Below are 15,665 nucleotides of genomic sequence, written 5' to 3'. Positions count from 1 at the left end.
CCGCGAGGCCGTCCGGCCGTCCGGGGGGCGCAAGGTGTCCCCCGACCCCCGCCTTACCGCCGCGGCTGAGGGGCCCCGGCGGCGTCGGGCCCGGTGACCCCAGCCCCGTCCTCGGTCCCCGGAGATCCGGCCCTTCTGGGGAAGGGAGCCCTGTTCTCGAACGGGGCGCTGCTCGGGAGGAGGGACCGTGCTTGGGAAGGGGGGTCCTGCTTGGGTAGGGGGTCCTGCCCGGGGAGGGGGATCCTGCACCGCCCACTATTCTTGTCCATCTGGATGTCGCCTTGCCCGTCGCTGTCCAGGCCGGACCCGGCTCTGCGAAACTTCTTTGTTGACTTTGAAACTTGGCGAAAAATACCGCCAGGTGACGGCCCAGCGGAGGAGCTGGCCCCTCTTTGAAAGCCTTGCCCTCCGCTTGCCTCCCCCCAAGAACGTGTTTGCTGAACGGGGAGGACGAGGCCCGAAGAGATGGTTCGAAGGCGGCTCTCCAAATTTCTTTTGTTTTGGTTTTAATCCATGCCATAAATAGGCTGGGGTTTGCTGGCTCCCTGTTTTGTGAGTGCGTATTTTCAGATATAATTGTTTTGGGACGAGCTGACCCTTGGTAACCTGAATACGTAAGACAGAAGCACCAACATCTGAGAGTACTGAAATGTATTTGCTTAGCCACTGTAGGTTACTTTTAAGCAGTTTTCTCTGTTGAGCCTTATCAAATGAGTGAATTGACAGAGGAAATTGCTGAATTATCCTACTTGATGTTATGGTTATCAGTGCAGATACATTTCTAAGTGCTGTGGCAATGTTTCTGTGGGGATTTGATGAGTATGTCTTAACCTTGTTGTTCTTGGGTTCCATCAAGTTGATTCTGATTCATTGCGGACCCCATGTAGTGCAGCTTTGGAGATTTTAAATAAAATCAAATCATTGAGCACCGTAACGACTGCAGTAATGAGTGATAAGAATTTTGATGTTATCTGTATATGTAATGATTTGAAGAAACTTGATGTATCATTTTTTTAAAGAAGCCTTCCCTTAGGAAATCAGTAAGAACCTTAACTGTAATAATATTTGCATTTGGCATTTGACAGTTTACAAGGCATACTCACATGCATTCACATTTGGCTTTCTTCATGTCAGCCCTGTGGAGTAGGTAGGTATTATTCTCCTACAGATGTGGAAATTTAGGCTTAGGCTATTTTAATAGCTTGTCCAAGGCTTACAAAACTATTAAACAGATTTGAACCTAGGTATTCTGGCTCTAGGTAAGAGCTACCTGCTAAACAAAAGGTTGTCAGTTCGAATCCACCAGGCGCTCCTTGGAAACTCTATGGGGCAGTTCTCCTCTGTCCTGTAGGGTTGCTATGAGTCAGAATCGACTCAAAGGCAACGGGTTAGGTTTGCTTTTGGTATTCTGGCTCCAAATTGAGTTCTCCTTGCATTTTGCCACAGTTGTGTTTATTATATACAGTGGAGCCAATCATCACAGTTGTGTTTATTATATACAGTGGAGCCAATCACCATAGCAGATTCCTTTGGGAAAATAGGGCCATGAAACTGCAGAATGTTAGCAGTTACATTCTTTTCTGACAGTTACATAGGTGTCACATCTTTTTGGATTCAAGTTTTGATGAATAAATCTAGTAAGGCATATATGTATACATAGATATGTGTATCACTTTATATGCACTGCCCCACTGTAGTAAAATCCCATTCTTTTAGTACTTGCAAACATTTATGGTGCAGCAATAGTGATAATTCAAGAATTGCAGAATCTTGAAGTGTATACTGGATCATGAACGGAATATTTTCATTGTGCTTCTAGTCCTTAAACATATTTTTTCCCTTGTAAAATTATAATCAGGGCATGCTATAAATGATAATGTATTTTACTAACATGAACACTGATCCCTACTAACATTTACTGAGGGCTTAATATGTGCTAAACACACATACCTCATTTAATTTCCTCAGCATTTTTAGCTAGGCAGTATCCCCATTTTACAGATGAGGAAACAGGTTAGTATGGTTAAGTAACTTGTCTAAGGTCACATAGGTAGTGAATGGCAGAGGCAATATTCAGACTCAGGTTTGTCTGACTCCATATTTAAGTTAGATATAATTGTATACAGAGTGTCTAATGTTGAAATAACTAATTCTTGGCATTTGCTTTATAAGATGAATCATTGATATAATTTGATGGGCCTTTATTTTGCATTTTTTAAATGAAACTATTAGTTGTGAAATGAAAATCCATTGTAATATTTTTCATGCCTACTTTTGTGTATCCCAAATTGAAAGTCTTCTGAAATTTCCAAAATTAATTTAAATTTAAATTGAAAAAACACTGGAAGAAGAGGGAGGTTACAGAGGATGTGACAATAAAAATGATAAAATGAAGGTGCCAAAACTGGGAAACAGCTGTTTTATTTGTTAAATCAAGGATCACAGATTATTTCTCAAATTAAAAAAAACAGAATTTGAGTTTTATCTGATAACAGAATAAACAGTTTTATGTAGGAGATTTGGAGAAACTGTGGAATATAAAGAATATTGCCATTGCTGTCAAGTTGATTCTGACTTATAGCAACCCTAAAGAATATTAAATCTTTTTAAAACCTTGTAATCTATCACCCAATGTTAAAAACACTGATAATATTTTGGTTTACTTTTCTGTTCTTTTACATATGTTAATACTGTGAGCAAAGGTATTAAGAATGTTACTAAAACACAAACCTCGCAAATAGAATATAACTCTTCCCTCCCTTTAAAAAGCAGCATGTTACTTCCCTCTGATGATACCATGTATGATGTTGTAATGCTGAGAATGTTTTGTATTTGTAGTAAAGAAGACTGATTTCTATTAGAGAATTGTTTATTTGCCAGATGGATTTTGGCTTTTCATATGAAATATCTGCTAGATTTTAAAGACCTTCAAAGTGTTCGGGGTATTAAATTTTGTTTTTATCAAATAAAATGCTTACAATCCATTCCAGAACACAGGGGATGAGTCTTTTTATTGTTTGAATGTTGTTTGTATGCGTGCAGACGTGCTTTGTAAACTGCTGTCAGTCATCAGATATTTAAACTTCAGTTTGGTGGAGACTTTAGATGTGTGGCCTCCTCATTTTACGGATTAGGAGTCAGACCCTGAAATGCACCGAGATTTTTCAGGTTCAGAAAAAAATCTGTCCTTTGCTCAAGGATATACAGTATTTTAAGGAAAAGCCTAGCAACACTGGAACAGATGTTGCGAGCAAGTATTGATGTGTGAAGCTCTTTTTAAGATGATTTTAAACATTTTGCCATAGTAGAAGGTTTTCATTTCAGCCCAATGATGCATAAGGCAGATTTTTCTGTTTTCATTCTTCTAAATTACTGCTTATATTAGCAGACTTAATACACAATCTTACCAGTCTTTGTATGTGATGCCAAAGCAATGGTTATTGATTATTAAACATATTGTGTTGTATAGTCACTGTGTTGAGACTCCAGGTCTCTTAGATTTGGAAGAAATAAGTTAAAAGGATGGAAAGTTGTTAGGAAGCAGACAGCTAGTTACCCTCTTTCTAGAACCACATGGTCTTTCATCTCTGCTTCCAGACATGCCTGCTTCATTCTTTTGCTTCCACGGATCAGCTTTCACAGCTTTGGCATGCTGTGCCCAAGTATACATGAGCTTATTTGACACATGTTTGGGGGGCACCTGTTACATGCCAGGTACTATTTTATGCACTTGGGCTAGGCAGGGAACAAGACAGACAAAGTTCCTTCTTTCATAGAGCTTACACTCTAGTTATTAGCTAGTATGAGAGGAAGAAAAGACAGAAAATAAACGCATAATAAATTATATGACATATCTACAAGGTTATAAGTGCTACCAAAAAAAAAAAAAAAACCAAAAACCAAACCCGTTGCCATCAAGTCAATTTCGAATCATAGTGACCCTATAGGACTGAGTAGAACTACCCCATGGCGTTCCCAAGGAGCAGCTGGTGGATTCGAACTGCTGACCTTTTGATTAGCAGCCGTAGCTCTTAACCACTATGCCATCAGGGCTCCATAAGAGCTATAACCAAAGCAAACGAACAAAAAACACCCAAATCCATTGCTGCCAAGTGGATTGATTCATAGTGACCCTATAGGACAGAGTAGAACTGCCCCATAGGGTTTCCAAGGAGCAGCTGGTGGATTCGAACTGCTCACCTTTTGGTTAGCAGCCAAATGCTAAACCACTGTGCCACCAGGGCCCCATAAGTGCTACAGAGAACAGTAAATCGGGGGGAAATAAGGAGTGCCAGATGTCAGGGCAGGGACTACAGTTTTATATGGCAGTGAAGGAAGGCTTTTCTGAGGAGAAAGGAGGAGAGGGAGTTCACCTTGTAATTGCCTTTGGAGAGAGCAGTGCAGGCTGAGGGAATAGCCACTGTGAAGCCTGGTGGCTGCTGTGGAGTGCGTGAGCTGGGGAAGAGAGGTTGTGAGAGGTCATGGGGCCAGGGAGAAGTGTAGAGTGGAACTGAGCAAGTAGGATTTACGTTGATTTTTACTTAGTGTATGAGCACTGTGGCGCAGTGGTTAAGGGCTTGGCTGCTAACTGGAAAGTTGGTGATTCAAACCCACTAGCCACTTTATGGAGAAAGATGTGGCAGTTTGCTTCCGTCAAGATTTAAAGCCTTGGAAACCCTAGTCTGTCCTGTAGGGTCACTGCGAGTTGGCATCGACTTGACCACAATGGTTTTTTGGGTTTTACGTAGTGAGACAGGGAGCTGTGGGACGGCTTTGAACTGAGAGGAGGCAAATTGTCTTGCCACTCTGTCCCTGGCAACTTCTCTAAAAATACTTTTTTCCTGATCAAATGCTAAACCCAAATTTTTGTGAGCTAGAATCTGATTGACCTATCTTAGGTCGGGCTTACCCTTGACCTAGGAGCTGAGTGGTAGTGAGGTGGGGAAGGTAACATCAGAATAAAAATCATGGCTGATGGTGCCCTTTCTTGAGCTGAGCAGACCTTCCAAAAGGTGTTTGCTACATTGTTGAGCTAGAATACTTCTTAGGCTGAGATACTGTTGAGCAGATAATGCTGGACTACCTGGTTATCCTCTTCCAGATACCTACTTCCAGACTAGGCTTCTTTTAGGGAGTTTTACTTCTCTCCTGTGAGGACATGAAGATCAGTTATTAATTTTTTTATATGCACAGCTCGTTGACAATGGTTACATATTAATTTTTTTATATGCACAGCTCGTTGACAATGGTTACAGACTTGACATTGTATCACCAATCTCACTTGTCTCTGCCTGTATGGTTTCATCACCTTTTAACTTATACTCTGCCCCTTACAGTTCTCATTGGTGCTTTAGAGTTACTGTTGTCGGTTTGATCTCATATAGATGATTCTTTAAACGGCCACAATGCTGAAGGCAAACATTCTTTATCAATTGAACTAAACTGTTGTTTTATTTAAAGATGACTTCATTGGATAGTTTTGGTTCACAGTTTAAAAGTTTTTTCCAGGCAATAGATTTGGGGTGCCTCCAGTCTCAGTGTATCCAATAAGTCTGGTTTCCAATAATAATTTGAAGTTCTGGTCCACAATTTTTCTCCTTTTGATCAGGATCCATCTATTGGATTCCTGATCAAAACATTCAGAAATGGTAGCCAGGCACCATCCTTTTCTTCTGGTCTCATGGCAACAGAGATGGTAGTTCATGGAGGCAGTTACACCTGCAGACCATTTCCTTCTTGGATTCTTGGGCTTCCTTCTTCCTCTGTTTCTCCATCTAAATAGAAACTACTCGTATCTTGGATGGCCTGACTACAAGCTTTGTGTGTGTGTGTGTGTGTGTGTGTGTGTGTGTGTGTTATTGTTGAGAATATACACAGCAAAACATATACCACTCCAACCATTTTTACATGTATAATTCAGTGACATTGATTACGGTCACGTTGTGCCACCATTCTCACTCTCCTTTTCCCAGTTGTTCCTCCACCATTAACGTAAACTCACTGCCTCTAAGGTTCCTACCTAATCTTTCGAGTTGCTGTTGTCACTTTCATCTCCTATAGATAGTTCTTAAAAGAGCAGAATGCTCAAGGCAGACATTTTTTACTAGTTAAGTTAAACTGTTGTTTGGTTTTAAGAAGGCTTCAGGGGATATTTTTGGTTTAAGGTTTAAAGATTACCTTAGGGCAATAGTTTCAGGGGTTCATTCAGCCTCATGGCTCTAGAAAGTATGGAGTTCATGAGAATTTGAAATTCTGTTCTGCATTTTTCCCATTTGATCAGGATTCTTCTATGGAGTCTTTGGTCAAAATATTCAGTAGTGGTAGCTGGGCACCATCCAGTTCTGGTCTCATGGCAAAGGAGGCAGTTGTTCATGGAGACAGCCACACAGTCCATATTCTCTTCCTGTTTCTGACTCCCCTTCTTCCTCTGTTGCTTCAGATGAATAGAGACTCGTTGTTGTGCCTTGGATGGCCACTTGGAAGCTTTTAAGACCCTAGGCACTATATAACGACCTGAGGTAGAACAGAAGCACTGAAAATCTTATTAGGCCAGTTAGCTGGGATGTCCCATGAAACCATGGCCCTAAATCTCCAAACCAAGGAACCAAATCCCATGAAGTTTCTGGTTGTACATAAGCAGCCTTAGCCTGCTTGCAAGCTTTTAAGACCCCAGGCACTAAACTGAACCAGGAGAGCAGAAACCCTTAAGACAATATTAGGACAGTGGACAGGCCCACAAAACCATAACCCTAAACTTTTGAACCAAGAAAACTAATCCCATGTGGTATTTATTTATATACCTAAGTAGTATCAACAACTGCAGTCCTTTTTTTGCTGCTGTTTTTGATGTAAAACTATATATACCATTCTATTTGTCACTCCCCTCTCCTCCTTTCTGGAGTACAGCTTAGTGATACCAGTTACAGTAGTCCTGATACATGCTACAATATGGATGAACCTCGAAGACGTTATGCTGAGTGAAATAAGTCAATCGGAAAAGGACAGATATTGTATGGGCTCACTTATGTGAAATGACAAGAATAGGTAAATATATAAAAACCAGTGGTTACTAGTGGTTACCAGGGGCAGGAGGATGAGGGTGAGGGGAATCATTCTTTGGGAAGTACTGAATGTTTATCTATGGTGATGGGAACAGTGGCATCACCTGAGGGTAGTGGTATACAACTTGACTTGCAAGTGAAGAGCAGTTATTTTTAACACAGTGTAGGACAGATGGAAAGAGTTCTTAAAAGGGAAGAAGGGGTAAGGCCCCAGGGAAACAAACTATTATTATGACCAGATATTAGAATGCTTAAAAAGCAAACGTGTCACCTTGATGACTAAGGTGTGCCTGGCCCGTCATGGTATTTTCAGTTGCTTCATATGCATGCAAAAGCTGGACAATGAATAAAGAAGATCCCTTTGAATTATGGTGTTGGTGAAGAATATTGACTATACCATGGACTGCCAGAAGAACGAACAAGTCTGTCTCGGAAGAAGTAGAGCCAGAATGCTCCTTGGAAGCAGGGATGGCGACGCTTCATCTTGCATACTTTGTACATGTTATCAGGAGGGGCCAGTCCCTGGAGAAGGACATTACGCTTGGTAAAGTAGAGGGTCAGTGAAAAAGAGGAAGACCCTCAATGAGATGGATCGATACAGTGGCTGCAACAATGGTCCGAAACATAGCGACGACAGTGAGCGTGATGTAGGACCAGGCAGTGTTTCGTTCTGTTGTACCTGAGGTCTCTCGGAGTTGGAACCGACTCAGTGGCACCTAACAACAACGACATTAGTATGCTATTGCAATAAGCAGGCAAGATATTATAGGAGTTTAAGGTAGTGGGACTGGAAAGAACGGAAAAGGAGAAACAGATCGGGGTAGAATTAATAGAACAATGACTGATGTGGTAATGTAGAGAGAAGGAGGAGTTAAAAATGATGCCTCGTGTAGTTTCATCAACTGTGAAATGGCATAGATAAGTTCAGTTTTGGACATGATGAATTCTTAAAGGCTTGGAAACACTGAAGCATTCTCCATTTCTTTCTTAGAAATTAACTTTAGTATAATATCCACTGTACTTTTCTGTCTCTCTCTACCACTCCCAATTGACTGTATTCCTTAAAGACAGCATTAGCTTAATAAGGTATACTTTACACACAGTAAAATTTACATTTTTTAAGTGTGCAGTTGTATTATAGCACTTTTGAGATACAGCAAAAATTTGGAGAGTCCTTGTCTTTTTTTGCTTGCTTCTCCATTCAACAAATATTAAATACCTACTGTGTACCTAGGAACTATGCCAAAAACATTTCCTGCATAACTTGTTTCCCCATACTTAGATTTTGTGTGGCATCTAGAGATACTGCCACTGAATGGAACAGTTTGAAGACCATCGGTGTAGAACAGTGGCACTCAAATTTTGGTCTCAGGACCGTCCCACTCCGTTTTGTTCCCCAATTACCACTGAGTCAATTCTGATTCATGGTGATCCCATGTGAGTCAGGGTAGAACTGTGCTCCATAAGGTTTTTAGTGTTTTTCTGGAAGTAAATGATTGCCAGGTCTTTCTTCCAAGGCACCTCTTGAACCACCAACCTTTCAGTCAGTTGTTGTTAGGTGCCATTGAGTCAGTTCCAACTCATAGTGACCCTACATACAACAGAATGAAACGCTGCCCGGTCCTGCACCATCCTCACAACCATTGTTATGCTTGAGCCCATTGTTGTAGCCACTGTGTCAGTCCATCTCGTAGAGGGTCTTCCTCTTTTTTGCTGACCCTCTACTTTACCGAGCATGATGTCCTTCTCCAGGGACTGATCCCTCCTGATTACATGTCCAGAGTATGTGAGATGGAGTCTTACCATCTTTGCTTCTAAGGAGCATTCTGGTTGCACTTCTTCCAAGACAGATTTGTTCGTTCTTTTGGCAGTCCATGGTGTATTCAGTATTCTTCACCAACACCACAATTCAAAGGCTTCCATTCTTCTTCCGTCTTCCTTATTCATTGTCCAGCTTTTGCACGCATATGAGGCGACTGAAAACACTGTGGCTTGAGTCAGGCACAGCTTAGTCTTCAAGGTGATATCTTTGCTTTTCCACACTTTAAAGAGGTCTTTTTGCAGCAGATTTGCACAGTGCAGTGCATCTTTTGATTTCTTGACTGCTGCTCCATGGGTGTTGACTGTGGATCTGAGTAAAATGAAATCCTTGACCACTTCAGTCTTTTCTCCGTTTATCATGATGTTGCTTATTGGTCCAGTTGTGAGGATTTTTGTTTTCTTGTATGTTGAGGTGTAATCCATACTGAAGGCGGTGGTCTTTTCAGTTAGTAGAGTGCGTTAACTGTTCGAACCACTCAGGGACTCCACAGGACCTCTTTGCTCTTAAAAATTGAGAATCCAAAGAGTTTTTATTTATGTGGGATATATACAACTACACTTACCATATTAGAAATGAAAACTATTTTAAAAAGTATTGAAAACATTTTAAAATAACAAAAATGTGTTAACAAAAATAACTTTATGAAAAATAACTTAAAAAAACTTCAGTGAGAAGAGTATGTTTTAAATTCTTGCAAATCTCTTTAATTTCTGGATTATTAGAAAACAATTGCATTCTTATTGCTGCCTCTGCAATCAGTATGTTGCCACGCGTACAATACGTTGCCTATGTACAGGTTCTGCGTGAGCACAATTAAATGTTCTGGAATTCCCATTCTTGCAGTGTTATCCATAATTTATTATAATCCACACAGTCGAATGCCTTTGCATAGTCAGTGAAACACAGGTAAACATCTTTCTGGTATTCTCTGTTTTCAGCCAAGATCCATCTGACATCAGCAATGATATCCCTCGTTCCACGTCCTGTTCTGAATCTAGCTTGAATCTGGCAGTTCTCAGTTGATTTACTGCTGCAACTGCTTTTGAAAGATCATCAGCAAAATTTTACTCGTGTGTGATATTAATGATATTGTTTGATAATTTCCACATTCTGTTGGATCACCTTTCTTTGGAATGTACACAAATATGGATCTCTTCCACTTGGCTGGCCAGCTAGCTAACTGTCTTCCAAATTTCTCGGCATAGACAAGTGAGCATCTCCAGTGCAGCATCCATTTTTTGAAACATCTCAACTGGTATTCTGTGAATTCCTGGAGCCTTGTTTCTCGCCAGCGCCTTCAGTGCAGCCTTGGACTTCTTTCTTTGGTACCGTCGGTTCTTGATCATATGCTACCTCCTGAAATGGTAGAATGTTGACCAATTCTTTTTGGTACAGTGACTTTCTATATTCCTTCCATTTGCTTTTGATGCTTCCTGCGTTATTCAGTATTTTGCCCATAGAATCCTTCAGAATTGTAACTTGAGGCTTGAATTTTCTCTTCAGTTCTTCAGCTTGAGAAATGCCAAGCGTGTTCTTCCCTTTTGGGTTTCTAGCTCCAGGTCTTTGCACAATTCATTATAATAGTTTACTTTGTCTTCTTGAGCTGCCCTTTGAAATCTTCTGTTCAGCTCTTTTACTTCCGTATTGCTTCCATCCACTGTAGCTACTTTACGTTCAAGAGCAGGTTTCAGAGTCTCCTCTGACTTCCATTTTGGTCTTTTCTTTTTTTCATGTCATTTTAATGACCTTTTGCTTTCTTCATGTATGATGTCCTTGATGTCTTCCCATAGCTCATCTGGTCTTCGGTCATTAGCGTTCAATGTGTTAAGTCTGTTCTTGAGATGGTCTCTGTCACGTATTGAATTGTATCCCCCAACAAAGTGTGTGTTAATTTGGCTGTGCCATGATTCCCAGTATTGTGTGATTGTCCACCATTTTGTCATCTGATGTGATTTTCCGATGTGTTGTAAATCCTGCCTCTATGATGTTAATGAGGGGGGAAGGGCGGCAGTTGTGTTGTTGAGGCAGGACTCAATCTATGGGCTCGGATTGTGTCTTGAGCTGATTTCTTTTGGGATATAAAAGAAGCGAGCAGAGAGGCAGGGGGACCTCATACCACCAAGAAAACAGTGCTGGCACCAGAGCGCATCCTTGGGACCCAGGGTTCCTGCAGAAAAGCTGCTAGTCCAGGGGAAGATAAATGAGAAGAACAGTCTTCCAGAACCAACAGAGAGAGAAAGCCTTCCCCTGGAGCTGACGCAAGCCTTCCCCTGGAGCTGACGCCCTGAATTTGGACTTTTGGCCTACTTTACTGTGAGAAAATAAATTTCTCTTTGTTAAAGCCATTCACTTGTGGTATTTCTGTTATAGCAGCACTAGATACTAGATAACTAAGACAGTCTGTAAATTCAGGTGGGATATAGTCAAGGTTGTATATTGGGTCATGGACTTGTTTTAATTTTCTTCAGCTTCAACTTGAACTTGCGTATGAACGATTTGACGGTCTATTCCACATTCAGCCCCAGGCCTTGTTCTGACAGATGATATTGAGCTTTTCTGTCGTTTCCAGAAATAGACCCATACATATATGGACAGCTGGTTTTTCACAGAGGTACAAAAGCAATTCAGTGGAGAAAGTACAGTCGTCTTTTCAACAAATGGCACTGGAATAATTAGTTATCCAAAGAGGGTGGGAGGGGAAAAACCTTGAGCCATATCTCACACCGTATATCAAAATTAATTCAACAGGGATTCTAATACTATGAAACGTTTGAAGAAAATGCAGGAGAAAATCTTTGTGATCTTGGGTTAGGCCAAGATTTCTTAGGCATGACACCAAAAACGTGACCCATAAAAGAAAAAAACTGATATGTTGTATGGCATCAAAACTGAGAACTTCTGCTCCTCAGAAGACACTGTTAACAGAATGCAAAGAGCCTGGGAGAAAATATTTGCAAAATACAAATCTGATAAAGGATTGTATTTAGAGTATATTAAAAAATTTTCAAAACTCAATAACAAAAATATAAATAATCCAATTAAAAAAAATGGGCAAAAGATTTGAACACACACCTCACCAAAGAATATATGCACATAGCTAACAAGCAAAAGAAAAGATGCTCCGCATCAGTGTTAGTAGGTAAGTGCAAATCAACACCACATGAGATACCACTTCATATTCACGAGGATGGCTGTAATCAAAAAAACAGATAATAGGCGTTGGAGGATGTGGAGAAATTGGAACCCTCACGCATTTCTGGTGGGAATGTAAAATGATGTAGTTGATTTTGGAAGTTGCTCAAAAATTTAAACATAGAGTTACCAATATGACTCAGCAATTCCACTCCTAGGTATATACCCAAGAAAATGGAAAATGTATTTTTACAAAAAAACCTGTTCATAGCAGCATTATTTGTAATGGCCAAATAGTAGAAATAACCCAAATGTCTATCACTTGATGAATGGATAAACAAAATGTGGTATGTATGTACAATGGAATATTGTTCGGTAATGAAAAGGAATGAAGTACTGATATATGTTACAACATGGATGAATGTTAAACACATTATGCTAAGTGAAACAAGCTATGGAAGATAGTATATTTATGATCCCATTTAGACAAAATGTCCAGAACAGGCAAATCTAGATCAAGAAAGAGTAAATTAGTGGTTGCCTGGGGCTGGGGAGAGAGAAGGAAATGGGGAGTGACTGCTGATGGGTACAGAGTTTGTTTCGGGGTTGATGAAGACAAAACAGGATGGGTGAATCTCAAAATAATTATGCTGAGTGAAAATGCTACCCGCTCATGTGCATTGATGTCTTTTACTAACCATGAAGTCCATGGAGATTTAGTGTCCAGAGCTTTTATTGGGAGTCTCATTATGTAATGCTGACTCTATCCCCTCTCTCCTCTGAGGCTGCTCTATATCACGAGGTATTACATGGTGGATCTTTCTGTCCTGGCCACCTCTCAGCCCACAGTAACCTCTTCACCTCACCTAACCTGTTAGTTAGGTGTGGTCTGATGTCCTTATCGAAGATACGTAAATTCCAAGGTTTATTTTAGAGATTCTCTCTCAGGAATCAAGGACAAAGACCAAACTCTTTGGGTAAAATTAATGTAAACCCTACACTGTTTGGAAATAGTGATGTATTAGAATTCCCTGTAGGATAGTTCTCCCCAGTTGAGACCTGTTCTTGTCACTGTTTTCATATAAACAAGACTACTTAAACTAACAAATAGATTAATGCATCTATACCTGTTGGTATTAACTCCAGCTAAAATGGCCACACAATTAATATATCACATTTATATAATTTCTATTTTAGTTTTAAGGGCCTCTCTCATAAAATGAACACATCTAGATAGTCAACACCTAGATTAAAAAACAAAGAGATTACGAGCATCTGACAAGCCCCACTCAGCCCCCATAGTCTTTTTCTTTAGTTTTCAGAACTTTAATTATAACATGGCTTGGTATGGGTTCTTGTTTTTTTCCTGCTTGGGGTTTGCTCCTCTCCTTGAATTTGTAGGTTTATATCTTTTGCCAGTTGGTAAAATATTAGTCATTATTTCTTTGAATGTTTTTTTCAGCCCTACCTTCTTTCTCCCCCTCATTTGGCACTCTGATGATATGAATGTTAGATCTTTTGTTATCATCACACAGATCCCTGAGGTTTTTGTTTTTGTTGTTTCTTCTTTCTGCTTTTTCTCTGTTGTTTAGATTGGGTAGTTTCTGTTGTTCTGTCTTCACATTCACCAATTCTTTCCTCTGCTCTCTCTATTCTGCTGTTGAGCCCATCTTTTGAGGTTTTTATTTTCCTTATTGTGTTTTTCAGTTTTAAAATTTTCAGTTGGTTCCTCTTTATATCTTCTGTTTCTTTGCGGAGACTTTCTTTTATTTCCTTTCTTCTAAGTGAGTTTGTAATTGCTTGTTGAAACACTTTTATGATGGCTGCTTTAAAATCCTTGTCAGATAAGTCACAAAAGGATGAATATTGTATGAAATTTATATGAAATATCTAGAATAGGCAAGTGTATAGAGATCAGAGTTTATCAGTGGTTTCCAGGGACTGCAGGAGGAAGGGAGGGAGAAAGGAAGATACAATGGTTAGGGGACACTGAGCTTTGTTAAGAGTGGTGGAAAAATTCAGGCACAATTAATGGTGATGATTCAAAAACATGATGAACATATTTAATGTTGCTAAAATGTATATGTGAAGATTGTTGAAATGTCAAATGTTTTGTCACGGATACATTTACCACAAATAAAAAAATTAAGATTTGTGTCATCTCGGGGTTGGTGTCCGTTGACTGTCTTTTCTCTTTCAGGTTGAGATTTTCCTGGTTCTGGGTGTGATGAGTGATTTACTATTTTGTCATAGGCATTTTGGGTGTTACGTTATGAAGCTCTGGATTTTATTTAAATCTTTTGCCACAGCAGGTCTCCTTTGACACTGAGGAGGTGGGAGGAGGGGATGCTGTCACCAGGTGAGGGTGAAAGCCCAGTTCTCCACTCAGCATCCCACAATACCTAGTAGGGAGGGGTGCTTTGTTACAGCTCGGTGGATTTCAGGGTCCCCACAGGCCTCCACTGGCACCACCCTGGTTGGGAGGAGGAAGGGTGCCTCATTACCCCTGGTTGGGCCTGAAAGTCTCGGGTCTTCTGGTTCCACCCCTACGGGGCTCGGGGGGACTCATTACAGCCCCGGGATAATTGCCACTGAGGCTCCCCACTGAGCCTTTACGGACAGAGATGGCGTTGGTACTGTAATTTTTTTCCCCTTGTGGCATCTGGGTGGGGTACAGCAGCAGTCGTTGTTTAGAATTTTTCTACCTTGCTTGGTTGTCCCTTTCCTAGACCTTTGGCTAGGGAGAGCAGGCTGTTCTGGGGAACCTTCCTGCCTGGTCTCATCAGTGATTCCAGGTAGCCTGCTTCTCTGGCATCCCATGCAGGATCTATGAAGCAAAAAGAAAACCAGAGAACTCATCTCCATGTCGTTCCTTGGATCTTGAGCTCCCCAGCTGTTCTGCCTTTTTCTCTTCACTGTTGAGTTTTCTTATGCTTGCTTTATCTGTAATGTCCAGGGTTTCTAGCTGTGCTCAGCAGGAGGAATAGGGAGAACCACATCTAATCCACCTTGGTCCAGAGCTTCCTTCTCCCAGAAGGAACCATTATCCTTACTTCTGATGATATATGTACACATGGACTTGTACAGTAGGTACTTTTGTTTCTGGCTTCTTTTACTCAGCATCACCTGGGTGAGATTCATCCACCTTGTAGTTTGTGATTTTAGTTGGTTTATTCTTGTTGCCCTTTAGTATTCCATTGTGTGAATATCCCAAAATTTGATTATCCATTCTACTGTTGATAGGCATTTCAGTATTTCCAATTTGCAGGTATTAAGAATAGTGCTTCCATGAACATTCTGGTACACGTCTTTGAACATAAGTTTATAGGAAAGCTATTCATTTAAAGAGGAGCCCTGATGGCACAGTGGTTAAGCACTTGGCTGCCAACCAGAAGTTCAGTGGTTTGAACCCACCAGCCGCTCTGAGGGAGGAAGATGTGGCAGATTGCTTCCGTAAAGAATTTCAGCCTTGGAAACCCTGAGGCAGTTCTCCTCTGTCCTGTAGGGTCTCTATGAGTTGAAATTGACTCAGTGACTGTGGGTTTGGTTTTTTGGATTAATTTAAACAATAAGATACTGGCAAAACAGTACAATATAGATTACACGCATCTAAAATAGAAGGAAAGGACTTCTTTACCCTAAACCTCATC

General features: G+C 40.6%; 1 protein-coding gene across 1 annotated transcript in view; it reads left to right on the top strand.

Moving 5' to 3' along the window:
• Positions 1-15,665, top strand: part of MARCHF6 (membrane associated ring-CH-type finger 6) — an 80,635-nt gene that overhangs the window by 325 nt on the left and 64,645 nt on the right. The gene's annotated exons all lie outside the window — the stretch shown is intronic.

This window comes from Trichechus manatus, unplaced genomic scaffold (assembly GCF_000243295.1).
Source record: "Trichechus manatus latirostris isolate Lorelei unplaced genomic scaffold, TriManLat1.0 scaffold00072, whole genome shotgun sequence".
NCBI lineage: Eukaryota > Metazoa > Chordata > Mammalia > Sirenia > Trichechidae > Trichechus > Trichechus manatus.
The sequence above is the reverse complement of the archived record's forward strand: the minus strand, read 5'-3'. Positions and strand labels throughout refer to the sequence as shown.